General features: G+C 35.2%; 1 pseudogene; it reads right to left on the reverse strand.

Annotated features, from left to right (window-relative positions):
- Nucleotides 1-11,887, reverse strand: part of LOC141520042 (large ribosomal subunit protein uL10 pseudogene) — a 37,547-nt pseudogene extending 25,660 nt beyond the window's left edge.
- Nucleotides 11,888-12,478: the final 591 nt, after the last annotated feature.

The following is a 12,478-nucleotide window of genomic DNA, read 5'->3' on the forward strand; positions in this document are numbered from 1 at the left end:
TGTGTGTGAGTACTGACAGGAGATTGCAGGTGGTATTGAATTGGAAAAGTTCACAGTGGAGTTTCTGAAGGAGACTCCCATTAGCTCCTTAGGTTTTGCCCATTGTAGAAAATCAGAAAGAACATTTCTTTTGCCCACTTCTGGTTCACATTTGACTGAAAGTCACTTAGTGGGTCAAGTTAGAAACCATATCCAGAACAATCTTTACCATCCAGGATAACACCAATAGCCACAAGAACAAGAACTGCCTGTGCTTCAGGTCAATTAGGTCACTCAAATCTTTTAGCAGATGGGCCTGGACCTGGTGGGGTTCCTGGCAAAGACTCAACTTCCAGTTTATCCTTTTGTCAGTGGACACCTGCCTACCCATCATGAGTCAAGACTATCAATATAGGAAAAAAAATTCTATGGAAATGACCATGGTCTGATCATTCTTCCATTTGATCACCCATTCCTGGAACCATTCTTGGTTATCACTTTTAGGGATCCATTTTTTAGTCACATAAAACAGAGCTTTCATTGGTTGCTCCAGTTTCTTGGCAATATAGACATTGGTACATCTTTCTTCTAGTCAATGATCCTATTCTCAACATGCAACATTAAAAAGGCCCAGGGGAGACTGATCAAAGGTCAAAGTCTGAGAATTTGAATTGGTTATTTGAGAGAACCCTCTTCTCTCGGAGGATGACAGTGACAAAGATTAAAAGGAGAAACATTTTCCAGGTACTTAATGGCTACAAGCCCAGGACTCTGCAGGATGTTCCCTCCCATTTTGATGTGACTTCAGCAGACACTGCAGGAGATAGTGGAAGAAACACCAGTGATGATACAGACCCCATTGAGACAGTTGAAACTATAGAAAATGTTTGATATTTTGCCAAAATCCATGGGGTTAGACTGGCCAGAATGCACAAAATAGCCCATGCTGGAACCCAGGCAGCAGCACAAGCCAGAACCCATGCCAAGGAACAACTCTTCTCCTTGTGATCATTTTCCCATTTCTTTCCATGTCCTCTGTGATGTGACTTCATTGACTCACTCTCTCCAGTTTCTAATTTGTTCATTTCTGTGGTCTTCTTTCTTCTCTGCCTACAAAAGATTACTTGCATTTTCCTCCACCTGAAATAGGCTAATAATAAAAACAGTAGTCTTGATAAGCCACCCCCTCACTCTATCCTGCTATCTCTCCTTGCTCCTTCAGTTCTAAATTTCCAAAAAGACTGATCTGGAATCTTCACTTCTACTTCAAGTAAAGCTCCCACTCCTTAATCCTCTCACATCCCTTCCTCTTCACCCCCCCCCAAAACCCCAAACAAAACAAAAAGTCCCCAAACCCTGGAATCTGGTTTTTGAAACTACTATTTACAAGGTCACTAATGACATGAGATTACTACTTTGATGGCCTTTTATGAGTTCTCTTCTTCCTCGTCCATCCCCTCCTTCCTGATACTTTCACTTAAGTTTCCATGCCCCCCTGCTCTCTCTTCATCTATTCTTTTAACCACTTATCTTTGATCACTTCTTATCCTTTGTGTGTCTTCCTGATCACTGGAATCCTCACACTGGAAAAATGAATTTACACTTTTCAAATATTCTTACAGTATTTGGATCTTTTTTCTTAATGAATTCTACCTGAAATCACATTTATTTGTGCATATGTCATAAAGTTCTCATATTTCATTGTAAACTCTTTGAAGATAAATACTGGATGGCTTTCATCTCTTTAATGACACTTTTCTGAAGACATTTAAGCATTTGATGAACTCCATATTTTGTCTTTGGTTTGGAGAGATACCACTGACCATTAATTTATGGATTATTTGCTAGTCTAATTAACAAATTGCTTATTTGTTATCTGGAAGCTCTGTCAGTCTTTTTCATTCATCTCATCCCCAAATTTCTGCTCATTGAAATCAATTTTATTTTTCAGTTCTTTGCTCAGGTGCCAATTCCTAAAATTCACCTGTCCAGAGTCTACATGCATTCATATTTCTATGAACTAGAAATAATTCTTTCTCCTTGAATTTAGGCTGTCACTCTGCTTGCAATTAATCATATTCTCATTTGTATTGTCATTTTTTAGTGTTCAGGTCTTTTTCCCTAGCCAAACAGTGATCTCCTTGAAGGCAAGGACTGTGTTGTTTTAAATTTTTTAATCTTCATCCTGTGCCTGCCATTGTACTTTACACATGGTAAACATTTAATACACACTTGCTGAATTTTATACAATGATGACCCAGATAAAGTTTGATGAATTGATTCTCAAAGGTTTCAATTTTTGATAATGGCTTGGAATCAACATGAAAAATGTTGCCCCTCCCTCCCAAATGGCACAAAATTATTTGACCTTTTAACATTGTTGAATCTGAATATCACATGAAGATTAACTGTTGTGGGGGGGAGGGAAGAAAAACAGCAATCCATCAAGGCGATTGATGGAAATGTGTATTAGTTACTAGGTCTTTATAAGAAATGTACTTTTGAAATGGGACTTAGGGGAAGACAAAATCACATAATATAAAGTCCCTTACTTTGAAATATGTAGGCAATGCAGCAAGAAATAGCTTTACTTCTCACTTGTCAAGAGACAGAACTTTTATTACCAAGGAATTTCACTTTTGTCGTTTATTCTTAACACAGTGACCAGCCATGGGACTGAGAGGATTTGCTGATCTAATATAGATAATGATTTCTTAGGTTTGTTCAGATTTATATAGACAGCATCTGGGGATCAGGAATTACATTTAAAATGTAATAAAATGTTCTTGTGCACTTTAACTTACAAATACTGTACTTAAAAAAGTAAACATCAAATAATCTCAGGTATCTTTCAAGAAAATGTTGACATAGCTCAAGGAGCTCACACAGATATCTTTGAATAGTTTCTAAGTAAACTTAATAAACTCATTTTCTTATTCTGTCACTGTACTGTAAACTATCATAGCAGAGAAAAGAAGAGATCCTGAGCTACGTGTAGTCATTTTCTTCAAACTATGTATTTTCAGGCTTAAAAATTGAATTTTTTAAAAAAAAAGAATAAAGCCCATTCCGAACAAAATGTAAGTATATATATGTATCTGTTACAAGAGATAGTAAATGACAATACTGGTAATGGCTCATAAAATACCAAATACAATGACTAGATAACCCTACATTAACTTAAAATATGTTCTCTAAAATATGAAACTCTTAAAACATCTGTTCTTCCAGAGTCTTAAAGCTTAATATAAAGTACATGGGACTTGGAAGTCAGGAGACATAGATTCAACCATTTATTAGCCTCTTTTGACCTCAGGAATATTGCTTAAGCTCTTTAAGCCTCAATTTTTTTTCATCTGTAGAGCAGGAATTAAAATAGCGTCTATATCATGAAGTTATGATAAGGAACAAAGGAAAAGTATACATAAGGATACTTTGCAAACTATAAAGTAATTCATACATGTAAGCAATTATTATTAATGTCAAACTACACTACAACATTTCTTTTCTTTTTCCTTTTTTTTAGGTTCTTGCAAGGCAAATGGGGTTAAGTGGCTTGCCTTGAGGTAGGATTTGAACTCAGGTACTCCTGACTCCAGAGACAGTGCTCTATCTACTGCACCACCTAGATGCCCCTACAATATTTTGTCTTACACTTTCCCATACCTTTGCGGAGATGGGAGGTTATATTATCAGACTTTATTTGGTTTTATTGATTTTTTTCCTTCTTTCATTTTTCCTTGAAAAAAATATTCTTTGTTACACAGGATGACTCTCAGGGAAGGAGGAGGTATCTGAAAAAAATAAAGGAAAAAATTCAGTCAATGTAAGAACAAAAGGTAATAAAAATTACTTTAAAACTAATATTTTGCTTTAACATATTAGGTCTGAGACTTTCTGCAAACTATTCAACTCTCCAGTCCTAAAAGAAAGATATTAATCAGCAGACATAGAATAATCCTAGCTATAGGTACAAGAGAGGATGATAGATTGTACCCCATTCTCTAAACCCATTTCCACTTTGAAAAACAAACATTTTATGAATTAATTCCTTTAAATTAAAAAGTATAACCAGTAAAATTACAGGTAAGGACTCTTACTGCTGCAACAACTCTGGCCAGGTGCCACCGTAATTTCTGCCCTGCAAGTAGCAAATATTGATGTTAATTTTGACTAACTATAGAAAGTAAGAGGAAATAGATGGGCTAATATTTTTTTTCTGATATAGGAAACTGAATTGACCCTAATAGAAATGAAACCTGAAACTGAGTTTGGGGCAGAAGTACCCTCTACTCCAGAAGTAAATTGATTTGTTTCCTTTTTTCTTTTCTTCCCTTAAAACTGGGACTTGGGGTAGCTAGGTGGCATAGTGGATGGAGCACTGGCCCTGGAGTCAGGAGGACCTGAGTTCAAATTTGATCTCAGACACTTGATAATGACCTAACTGTGCAACCTTGGATAAGTCACTTAACTTCACTGCCTTGCAAAAAACAAAACAAAGTTTTTAAAAGTGGGTCTCCATATCTATTCTGTCCATCCTAGGTTAAAAGAGTTCTGTAGTCATTCAGAGACTTAATCCTGCTACTGAGATTTTGATTTGTTATGTTTTCAACTTGGGATTGGTTTGCTTCTTTATTAGGTAGCCTCATGGAACTCTGATCCTTGTTATTCAAAATATTGATGCTGGTATTAGTTGAGATACCAACTTAGTCTACTGTAACTCAGAACTTCTGAACTCATTAAGTTGGCCTTAGATTCTCAGGTAGCAGGAATTAAAAGGGTGTGTGTGGGGTAAACCATCACCACTATCAACCTCAGATGACTTGTTTATGAGGACTACCCTTGACTCTAGTGAACTTGCTTTATACCCTCATCCTATACCTGGATTCTGCCTAGCCATATGGAGACATTTGAGAGGAGAAATTAGGTGGATCAAAAAAAAAAAAGATGCTGCCACAGTGGCAACTAAGTGGCACATCCTGAAGTCAGGATGGATCAAATCCAGATTCAGACACTTAATAATTCCCTGTGTGACCTTGGGCAAGTCACTTAACCCCATTGCCTTAAATAAATAAAATTAGAAAAAAAATTTTAAAATATGCTGACATGATGGGAGGATAGAAGCAGAGGTAGGTATAGGTATAAGTAAGAGAAGTCTTACTCCAAGGGGAACAAGGGTTCCTACTGAAAAGCATTTCGTTGTGTAAAGAATATGTGTATCTGAGGTAGGGCACAAGGACATCTAGGTGGTTTTAGACCAAAGGGAACTGAGTTTACAAGCTGGGAAGTTACCATCTTCAATAGAGAATTGTACCTCTATGACTGAGATTTTGATACAGGAGAAAAGTGAGTTCTTAGAGGCAGTTAACACCTAGAGAAGATTGAGGCAACCTTGTTTTTTTTTTATTATTAATGTATATATTTTTTGAAGTGAGGAAAAGAAAAAAACAACTACAAAAAAAGTGAATATTTCAAGATCTGTAATTTCTTTAAAATAGGAAAGCTAAGAATATTTTAACATATATATATATATATATAATATATATGTATTTTATAACTTTTAAAGAGCAAAGTTGCCAGAAACTTTACCAAACACCCAGATAAGAAGACAATGAAATATTCTGTGCCCTTATGGAGCTTACATTTCTAATGACATTTCTTTAACTTTTAATAATCTTTGTTTATTACTATTCCACTAAAAGTGAATCTCTTTAAATTTGTATAACATCTACCTAATCCCCAGCTTCAATGTGTTTCTTCAGACTTTATCTTCCTTAATCTCTATGCAGATTTTTTACACTAGTGGTCACCCCTTCCTAATGGATATTTTTTTCTTCCTTTAGCTGCAAAGTCAGCAAATCCTCCTGGTTTGCCTCCTTCATTCTCACAATTGTTCTGACTTCCCATGGTTTTATTTCTTCTACCTTAGCACTGTCATGCTCTCCTTTAGCTTCAACTACCATACCATTTATTAGACAGTCTGTCTGATGAATAATACAGCTTATTTAACTCATCTGGCTTTCTGTGGCTTCTTTTGTAAAATAGGACAGTTAAATTTGAAGAGATTAGATAGCATTTAAGTGTCAAGTGAACTTACTGAAATCAATCCAATAATATTTATTGCCAACTGTGGTACAGTTCCTATATGAAGTACCAAACAAAAAGGCAAAACCAAAAAATATCAGTCGTGCTTTCAAGGAGCTCACAGCTAAATGAGGGAAACAGCATGAAAGTAGCATCCCAGTGGAGCTTGTCAGAGGAGAAAAGGGAGCATATAAAGTTGCTATTATGAAGGTAGAAAGAAAATTTAGCAACTGATTGGATATGAGATATGAGTCAGTGAGGGGTCAAGGATGACATATCCAGGATGAGCCTGGATAACAGAATGCTGCTGTATTCAGTAGTAAGAAGGAATTTCAGAAGAGGGATTTTTTGGAGAAAAGATATGATGGTCAATTTTGGTTGGATTGAGTTTTAGATGACTATGAAATATTTTGTTTAAAATGTCCAGTAGACAGTTGTAGATACAACATTGGAAGTTAGGAAAAAAGTTAAGACTGATAGATAGCTCTGAGAATTAGCCGCATAGAGAGGTTAGCTGGGTTTCTGGGGATGGATGAGATCACCACCAAGTGAAATAATGTAGAGGGAAAAGTAACAGCACAAAGATTTCAGAACCTCCACAGTTAGTGGGTCACGAGCTGGATGAAGATTCAATAAAGAAGGTAGAATACTCAGATAAATAGAAGAAAAACTAGGAGAGGGAAATGTCTTGAAAATCTAGATAAAGGAGAGTGGCAGAGGGTGAATAACAGTTTTAGAGAGGTCAAGAAGAATGAAGATTGAGAAAAAGTCATTAGATTTGACAATTATAATGCCATTAATAACTTTGGAAAGGGAAGTTTTGGTTGAGTGATAAAGTTAGAAGCCAGACTACATACAAATACATGAAAAGGAGGAAAGGAAATGGAGGCATTTCAAGAAGACCAAATGATTAGCAAAGAGAAGAGCAAAGGATATAAAACTCAGAGATTTTTTCCTACTTTATGAACAGATTGTCCTTAGTTTGGAGGGAGAGGAGATAAGATTTCTAGGGCAGATAAATTCATGCTTAAGAGCTTGTTCTATTATCTAAGGTGAATTTGGTGTTATGTACCTTTCATTTTAAATAGAATATAGTTATTTTACGTGATATCATCATATTTATAATGATAAAGGGATTAACAAGACAACTTAAATGTGTTTTTGCAAGGATTAATTCAAAAGAGAAATGTAGTATCTAAAAATGGGATCTTAAATGAAATCTGCACTAATTTAATAACTACAGAATAAATTATAACTCTAGATAAAGTGCTTTTTACAAATGTGAATTTGTCCAGAGAGGACACGGAAAAGTAAGGGAGGGTCAGAGGAAGGTAGGTAGGGGACCAGGCACAGTGCTCAAGGACTTAAGTAGACCAGGGTTAGAGAAACTGAAGCAGGATAAGGAACCCATTGGACCAGGGCTAGCCACTTGGAGACCTGGCCAGAACAGAGAGTGGATATACTGAAGTAGACACATGGGGGTGGGGCATAATAGAGGACAGGTGACAAGCAGGAGGTGGGGATGAACAGGAATATCTGAGTGTGAAGGGAAAGAAGACAAACACATGGGAGTCACACACATAGAGGCTGTTGAGTAAAGCAATTCACATAACTTTTCTCTTGGAGATGGAGGTCTCAAGTCAAGACCCAATCTGGTGAAAGCAGAGGTGGTAGTCTCTGGGTACATCTGTTCTTTTGATTTCACTTGGAAATTTTTAATTTTTTTTTAGTTTTTTTGGGGGGGGGGCTAGAATATGGAACACTGAAAGGACAGGATTGGAGAGAGAGAGAGAGAGAGAGAGAGAGAGAGGCATAGTACTATACAGTAAAGTTGATCTAGGTGTTTTTAGGTACTGTTGAATTCTTTGAGAATTTATTTAGATAAAGTGAGAACTATATGTAATTTATTCCCCTTAAAAATATAAAGTCTTACTGTTGTAAGGATTTCATTCATTTGTTTGGTTTTATAAAGTGGACAGAATAAATGTCACTAAAATTGTAACGACATTTATATAACTTTTTAAGTATTGCTCGTAGCATGTCTGCTCTCATTTGATTCTTGCAATCACCTGTTAGTAGGTCATGGTAAATATTAAATGGCAGGAAGGTCAGCAACTGTGATTTCACCAGGTGAGGAATTTCCTCCATATATACAGGTTACCAACTCCTTTACAGTTTGTAGTTTTAAGAGTTGCCTAGGTCAAAGATTAGATGAATTACCTGAGGTCACACAGGTAATATGAGTCAGAGGTCCCTTAAGTATAGGCTGATCTTTCACTTTGTATCCCCAGTGGGAGCCATCTCCAGTCATTTTGACCTATATCTGGCCACTGGACCCAGATGGCTCTGGAGGAGAGAGTGAGGCTGGAGACTTTGCATAGTCCTTTTTGATTTAAATCCATTTTACTTGTTTGTCATGGCATCACCACCCTGATGTCACGCCTCTCTTTGAGAATGAAGAACAAATAACAATAGCAACATGTCCCCAGTGTTTCTCACAATGCTTATCACAAGATAGCAATCTGATAAATTCATGTTGACTAAGATTGACTACAGACAGAATATGGATTATAATAACTATTCCATACTATAGTTCCTAATATTTCCTCTTTTCATAAGATATAGAAGTAGAGCTGAGAATGTCAGCCCTATAGCCTTTATGACATCTCAGTCATCTTTTTGTATTTTGTTTTCTCTTTTTTTCCTATTCTAGCTTTCATCTTTTGTTTGTGCCTAAAATTTAATTTAATTGGTGAGACACCTGTGCATCCACATTGTCGGCTAAGATGACATGCCCTTTTACATTTTAGCATAATCCAATCTGGTGCTTAATCCTATCAATTTTACTTCTGTGGTGACATCTCATATATCATTCTCTCTATCTCTACTCACAAAAATATCACTATAATTTAGTTCCTTAATATCTCTAACCTGCTAGAAAACTGTTGGAATAGTCTCCTAAAAGATCTTGCCTCTAGTAATTTCTATATGCAACTCATCCCATTCCTAACACATGTCTGATTAGGTCAGTTTCTTTTTGAAAAAACTTTAACAGTTTTCTATTAGGGTTAAGTGACTTGTTCAGAAAATAAATGTCTGAGGTCAGATTTGAATTTAGGTCCTTGAGACACCTTTTCAAGTCTTTTTTTTTGTTTTTGGATTTTTCAAGGCAATGGGGTTAAGTGACTTGTCCAAGGTCAGATAGCTGAGTAATAATTGGCAGAGGTCACATTTGAACTCAAGTCCTCCTGACACCAGGGCTGGTGCTCTATCCTTTGCACCACCTCTGCACCTTAACCCTTATCAAAACATAAACTCCTTGTTTGATATTTAAAAACTTCTGCAATCTTTCTTCAACCTATCTTTCCACAGTTATTTTTACATATTATTTGGTCTCATACACTCTAAATTTCACTCAAATTAATCTATTCACTGACATCTATATACAACACTCCATCTCCTGTCATTCTGGTTCTTCGCAAAGATACTACAACAAGGAGCGGCTAGGTGGCGTAGTGGATAAAGCACCGGCCTTGGAGTCAGGAGTACCTGGGTTCAAAGCCGGTCTCAGATACTTAATAATTACCTAGCTGTGTGGCCTTGGGCAAGCCATTTAGCCCCATTTGCCTTGCAAAAACCTAAAAAAAGAAAAGGTGCTACAACATAGCTAGAATGCTCCCCTCATGACTAACTGTACCATTTATGTCACTGGCTCCCTTCAAGACTCAGTTCAAAGACCCCCTACAAAAGGCTTCTCTAGAAATCTTTGGCAGAAAGTTGTCTCTCACAAGTACCAAATTAAGTTTGTAATTGCTTTATGCATATTTTGTTTTTTATCTCTATTAATGGTGCTACTTTTTCTCTCCTTCCCATTTCCCAACCAATTAAATTTAAGCTCTTTGAAGAAATGAATTGTCTTTGTATTCCCAGTACCTAGCACATTTTAATTATTTTTCTCAGTTACATGCAAAATCAATTTTTAACATTTATTTTTTTTAATTTGAGTTTCTAAATTCTCTCCTTTCCTTCTTTACTTCTTGAGATGGCAAACACTTTATAATATAGATTACACATGTGCAGTTATGTAAGACATATTTCTATATTAGTCATGTTACAAAAGGAAAAAAGAAAAATAAGTTTGCTGTGATCTGCATGTAGACTTCAATATTTTTCCTCTGGAAGTGGATAGTATTTTTTATTATAAGTTGTTCAGAATTTATTTGGATCACTGAATTGCTAAGAATAGTTAAGTCTTTCAGAGTTGATCCATCATACAGTATTGCTGTTACTGAATAATCTTGGTTCTGTTCATTCACTTTTCATCAGTTCAAATAAATCTTGCTGGTTTTTCTGAAAGCTTCTTGCTCATTATTTCATATAGCACAATAATATTACATCATGATCATGTAGCCATTCTGCAATTGATATAAATCTCCTCAATTTCAATTATTTTACCACCACAAAGAGAGTTCCTACATTCTTGTACATAGAGCTCCTTCTCATTTCTTCTTTGATCTCTTTGGGATATAGACCTAATAATAGTAAATTTTAATAGGTACTCATTTTATTGGTACCATATTACCGTAGTATAATTAAATCTAAATTTCTTGTCACAGTGTTCAATTCTTTTTTTCTTTCTTTTATTTTTTTAGGTTTTTACAAGGCAAATGGGGTTAAGTGGCTTGTCCAAGGCACACAGCTAGGTAATTATTAAGTGTCTGAGATCGGATTTGAACCCAGGTACTCCTGACTCCAAGGCCGGTGCTTTATCCACTACACCACCTAGCCGCCCCACAGTATTCAATCCTGGGAGTATCCCCAGCTCATCCATTTAGTCTTATCTCACCCCTTATCTCCCATATTGGTATTCCCTTTCATCCATTCTGTTTTCTAGTTAAAAGTATTTCTCATATGCTCTACATTTCCTTCCTCTATGTCTTTACTCACATTAGTTCTCTAAAATGCAATTGAATAAGCATTTGTTATGTACCTATTAAGTTCCAAAGACTAAACCAGGAATTAAAACACAAAGACAAAAATAAAACAGTCTCTGTCATCTAGGGTTTTACATTTTTCTTTCAGGAAACCACTCATTTAAATTCCAATTCACTTCTATGTCATGACATCAACTCCTTGATGTCATGGTATTCTCTGAGAACAAAGGACAAACAACAATAAGAAGTAAATAAATATAATTATATATATATATATGTATATGAAGAAAATATAAATAGATTCTGTTTAGGGAAGAACTATTACAACTAGGGAAATTAGAAAAGATCCATCTAGGAGATAGAATTGAGAGCTTGATATTTCAGGAAACAAAAGTGAAGAAAGAAAACACTCCTACTCAGGGGAAATAAGTCAGGCAAAGGCAAATACATGGAAGAGGGAACATAACATAAAGGAAACAGATGTAAACCAATTATGAATTTATATGTAACATGCTAGAAGAAATAGTTAACATACTAGATGATATCATCAGGATGTAAAATTATCTATTGTATGTATATGGGCTAAATTTAAGAAAAATAAAAATGTACTTTTACTTTTATCCAAATTGTACTTTTACTTCTATCCAAAATGCCTCTGCCCACCTCCATGTCTGTCAATTAAAGTTATAATCATCTTTCAATGACCTTTTCAATAATTACCATTTCCATGAAGAATTTATTATTCTCAAAAACCCCAGATTGAAATCATTTGACTTATCTTTAAGCTCTAGTAGCTTTTTGAAGAATTGTACAGAGAGAAAGTTTGGCATGGAGAATGGAAGATTAAATTTTGAGCCAGTATGCCTGGATTCAGTTCCTGAGTATAAAGGCTGGTGACTGCACAGCTCTGTCTTATTTAGATCCAATTCACTCGCATGTTATGATATCATCTTCCTGATGTCATAATCCTCTTTGAGAATGAGGGACACATAACAATATAGCTTGCTAGTTGTCTGATCATAAGCAAAACCATTTTCGTACCTTCCAAATGGTACTAAAAAACTTAAACTAGCTACTTCATATGATCATTCTGAGAAAATTAAAAACTTTAAAGAATAATATATGAATATGATTGATTATTTGTACCTGTATTATGAAACATCACTTTAAGTCTTATATTTTATTTATGTGCATGTGCTGTCTCTCCTACTAGACTATAAGCTTTTTGAGATCAAGGACTATATTTTATTCCTCTTTATATTTACCATAATACTTAGTAGAATGTCTTACTTAAAATAACTATATTATACATACACATTTTATTTTAAGTAAATAAATGTTGAGGAAATAACACATAGATTAAGTAATCTTTTTTATTTTGGTTGTAACTATTGTCCCATAGTAATCACCAATTTGGGTCATATAATCTATTTAAATTCATATTTAATTTATGGAAGCAAACTACTTAAAGTTTGAAAATC

The sequence above is a fragment of the Macrotis lagotis genome, chromosome 4, assembly GCF_037893015.1.
Source record: "Macrotis lagotis isolate mMagLag1 chromosome 4, bilby.v1.9.chrom.fasta, whole genome shotgun sequence".
Taxonomy (NCBI): Eukaryota; Metazoa; Chordata; class Mammalia; order Peramelemorphia; family Peramelidae; genus Macrotis; species Macrotis lagotis.